We start from the raw sequence: 4,540 nt of genomic DNA, 5'->3' as shown, positions 1-4,540 counted from the left end.
CTTCCCCTCCTGCTACCTTCTTCTTCTTTTTTTTTTTTCTTAACATATATTGCATTATTTGTTTCAGAGGTACAGGTCTGTGATTCAACAGTCTTGCACAATTCACAGCGCTTACCAGAGCACATACCCTCCCCAGTATCTACCACCCACTCACCCCATCCCTCCCACCCCACCCCCCACTCCAGCAACCCTCAGTTTGTTTCCTGAGATTAAGAATTCCTCATATCAGTGAGATCATATAATACATGTCTTTCTCTGTTTGACTTATTTCGCTCAACATAATACCCTCCAGTTCCATCCACGTCGTTGCAAATGGCAAGATCTCATTCCTTTTGATGGCTGCATAATATTCCATTGTGTATATATACCACATCTTCTTTATCCATTCATCTGTCGATGGACATCTTGGCTCTTTCCACAGTTTGGCTATTGTGGACATTGCTGCTATAAACATCGGGGTGCACGTACCCTTTCGGATCCCTACTTTTGTATCTTTGGGGTGAATACCCAGTAGTGCAATTGCTGGATCATATGGTAGCTCTATTTTCAACTTTTTGAGGAACCCCCATACTGTATCCCAGAGTGGCTGCACCAGCTTGCATTCCCACCAACAGTGTAGGAGGGTTCCCCTTTCTCTGCATCCCCGCCAACATCTGTCATTTCCTGACTTGTTAATTTTAGCCATTCTGACTGGTGTGAGGTGGTATCTCATTGGGGTTTTGATTTGGATTTCCCTGATGCCGAGTGATATTGAGCACTTTTTCATGTGTCTGTTGGCCATTTGGATGTCTTCTTTGGAAAAATGTCTGTTCATGTCTTCTGCCCATTTCTTGATTGGCTTCTTTGTTCTTTGGGTGTTGAGTTTGATGAGTTCTTTATAGATTTTGGATACTAGCCCTTTATCTGATATGTCATTTGCAAATATCTTCTCCCATTCTGTCGGTTGTCTTTTGGTTTTGTTGACTGTTTCCTACATTCTTAACACTGTTTCAGTGTCTGATTCCCAGAGGACCCAACTGACACACAATGGAAGGACTCTGCCACTCACTACTTACTCATGTAAGTAGCAGGGAAATGAGTATAAAGTAGACCTTAATACCAATTACACCCACATGAGATGGATATGAGCCAGGACTCCATTTATTACTTGGCCTCCATATGTATGCACTCTAATAGAAGGACTCCTGGTATCTGTCAGGAGAAGCTCTGCATTCAACACCTTTAGAAATATCTGGGTTTTCACCTTTCCCTAGTGTATAGTTACTCTGGCATACAATTATAAATCCTTTGTGGAAGGATTGGGGGGGAAATATGCTACAAACACACACACACACACACACACACACACACTTCACTGTTGCAGGATCTTTCTCAAGAAGACTAAACCTCTCCTTTATTTGAAAGGTCCTAGGTCTGAGAACTGACTCAGGTCAGGAAACTGAATGGGAGGCCATAATTTTCTATTTAAGTGGCTGACATCAGTCTCTTATTCACTGTTCTTGAATCTTTTCCAATGTTTATGGCATTGCCATGGTAAATAAGGTATCCTATATTTGTTGGATGCACAATTACTTCACCTTTAAGGAAGTTATAGTCTATTGGTCAGATCTCTGTGAGTCAAAGCCCACTGGTTGACATTTCTTCCTATTTTGGTAATTATATGTACCTTTGCTCTCCTGCCAAACCCCATTTCCCAGTTCTCTATCATTATCTTATACCATCAAACCCTGGCCACAGAGGATTACCACCACTATCCTTTTTAATGATGCACATGCTTTACTGCTTTTGTGAAGGAATGTCCTTTGGGACCTCCCAGGGAATATGGTCAGTTTGCGGGCTCTCTGATAAGAAATAAATCTATTCTACCAGGTACATTTCTCTGAGCCTTTTGACTCCATTCTCAGTAGTCTACCAGGGCAGTTCTAGAACCTTAAGTTTATGTTCTGTAGGCCATAGCAAAACATTACATTGCTAGAAAACACCTTATCTGGTGAGGTTAACCTCAGCACTTGCTTACTTATAATGCCACCAAAAAGACTAGGGGGAGAAATTTTATGGTCAACGACATATGAATGACTATTGTTTTCACATATTGTTATCCTTTCTCTACAGTATGTAGACTTTGGGAGGGAGAATGAAAACATGTAGCCTTATTTCACTTAGCATAAAACTGAATGGGAAGAAATCAGAGAGGGAGACAAACCACAGAAGACTCTTAACTCCAGGAAACAAACTGAGGGTTGCAGAAAGGAAGATGGGTGGGGGAATGGGGTAACTGGGTGATGGGCACTAAAAAGGGCATGTGATATGATGAGCACTGGGTGATATACTCAACTAGTGAATCACTGAACATTGTATCAAAAACTAATAATGTACTATACCTTGGCTAATTGAATTTAAATTAAAAAAAATAAACATGTAGGCTTATAATTTCTAAATTTGAAGTACAGTTTATGTTGAGTCAGGGACACAGAATTAAACAAAAGAGACAAAATACCAGATTATCACAGGTGGAAGAAAGGGAAAAGAAACTACTTTCTACTAAAAATAAAATAAGCATGATGGATTCAATGTATTTTGTGGTAAAAGTTGAAAATATGAGAATTGTGGTCTTTTTTTAAATTTTATTTTATTTTATTATGTTATGTTAGTCACCACACAGTACATCATTAGTTTTTGATGTAGTGTTCCATGATTCATTGTTTTCGTATAACACCCAGTGCTCCATGCAATATGTGCCCTCCTTAATACCCATCACCAGGCTAATCCATCCCCCCACTCCCCTCCCCTCTAAAACCCTCAGTTTGTTTCTCAGAGTCTATATTCTCTCATGGCTCGTCTCCCCCTCCAATTTCTCCCCCTTCATTTTCCCCTTCCTTCTCCTAGTAAGAATTGTGGTCTCTTAGAGAAGGTATCTGTCTTCAACTTGTCCCATCCATAATGGGAAGGAAATAAGAAAAATTTCCAGAAAAATCCAAGGGTTGACCTACATGTGAGATAGAAATGAGATAAATATTTTGACCAAGCAATTCTGTGAGCAATCTACTCCTAGATGTATGTCCAAAGAAAAGTTTATGTGTGTTTACTAAACAACCTGTAAAACAACATTCATAGAAGCACTATTTTAATGGTCCCAAACCTCAAAATACCTACATGTTTATCAAGAGAACAGCCAAGAAATAAATTGTGTCATATTCATTCAGTGAAAGAAATAAACAGCAATGACAATGAATAAACAAATATTTATACTGGTAATCTCTCAATCATTGCATAAAGAGAGCCAATTCTATATTCTTTCATTTATATGAAGGTTTTAAAAAGCCAAATTAACCTACAAGGTTACAAGTCAACAGAGTGATTAGGAATCTTTGGGGACAACTAAAGAAGTATAATTTGGAGACAGTGCATTTAATTTCTATTTCTTTTCCTGGTTATATTAACATGGGTGTGTTCATTGTGTGATAATCTATCAAACTGGAAATTCAAAATTTGCACATTTTTTAAATGAATGGTATACCTAAAATCATTTAAACACGTTAGATCCAAAAGAAAAATCAGATATCCTCTTATCTAATCCAATTCCCATGTTAAATGAAAGCAAATAAGAAAGAATACAAAAAATATAGTAAACTATAAATGTGTTGTCAATGATATAAGGTCACACACTCTGCTGATTAACAAGGTTAGGTCTAAAGTCACCAACTCATCCTGGTTTGCAAACTACACCAGTTTTATCAAAAAAGTCCCATAACCGGGGAAAACCTTTGTTTCAGGGTAAATTGAGACTACTAGTCAAACAGGAAGTACAGTAACTGATGACTGCTTAGTCCCTGTGCATTGTTGCTGCTCCTACACATTGATTGATTCTGCCCTGCCATATAAAAGAGATGATGCCAGGCATTCTCCACCCAAGAGTATTTGACAGAACTGGGATAAACAGGTGGGGTAGGGTGCTAGGAGAAAGAGATGCCTGTCGGAATCTGGAATCAGCTTTCTGGGGACACCACCTTGGTATCAGACATGGATTCAAGTGTTCCTCTGAAAATATCAGAATCATACAACCCAACCTCAGGATTATTCTTAATCTACATGAAGCGTAAGAAAAACTAACAGAGAGGAAACACTGCTCTGACCGGCTAAACACAATACAGGCCAGGGGGAAAAACAGCACATGATGAGATTATCGTGGAAAAAGGAAAAATGCTAATGATATGACCTTCTTTCCTTGAAAATATTTCCATGAGCTATTTTCAATTAAGAAACACATTAAGCACTTATTTTCGGAAGATTCATAACATTCGGGAAAAAAACTTCCTCTTCTTCAATTCCCAAACTATTAGGCAAGCAATGTGAACAACAAGACAGGCCCATTGGTCCAAATTTGGGGATCCAGTGCATAAAAGCCCCACAACAAGAGGACACAACAGAATCTGAGAAACTCACCTCTGAACAGAAGCTCCCCCTCCACCCGTGACACCATGACCGAGTCGTGTTGCTGCTCCCCTTGCTGCCAGCCTACGTGCTGCAGGACCACCTGCTG

General features: G+C 39.2%; 1 protein-coding gene and 1 pseudogene across 1 annotated transcript in view; one reads left to right on the top strand and one right to left on the bottom strand.

The window, feature by feature from the left end:
• The window catches only part of LOC110573273 (signal transducer and activator of transcription 5B), an 871,639-nt gene that overhangs the window by 794,519 nt on the left and 72,580 nt on the right, over nucleotides 1-4,540 (bottom strand). The window lies entirely within an intron of this gene.
• The window catches only part of LOC110577767, a 5,948-nt pseudogene continuing 5,886 nt past the window's right edge, over nucleotides 4,479-4,540 (top strand).

The sequence above is a fragment of the Neomonachus schauinslandi genome, chromosome 15 (genome assembly GCF_002201575.2).
Source record: "Neomonachus schauinslandi chromosome 15, ASM220157v2, whole genome shotgun sequence".
Lineage (NCBI taxonomy): Eukaryota > Metazoa > Chordata > Mammalia > Carnivora > Phocidae > Neomonachus > Neomonachus schauinslandi.
Note: the sequence above shows the minus strand (reverse complement) of the source record. Positions and strands in the feature narration are given on the sequence as shown.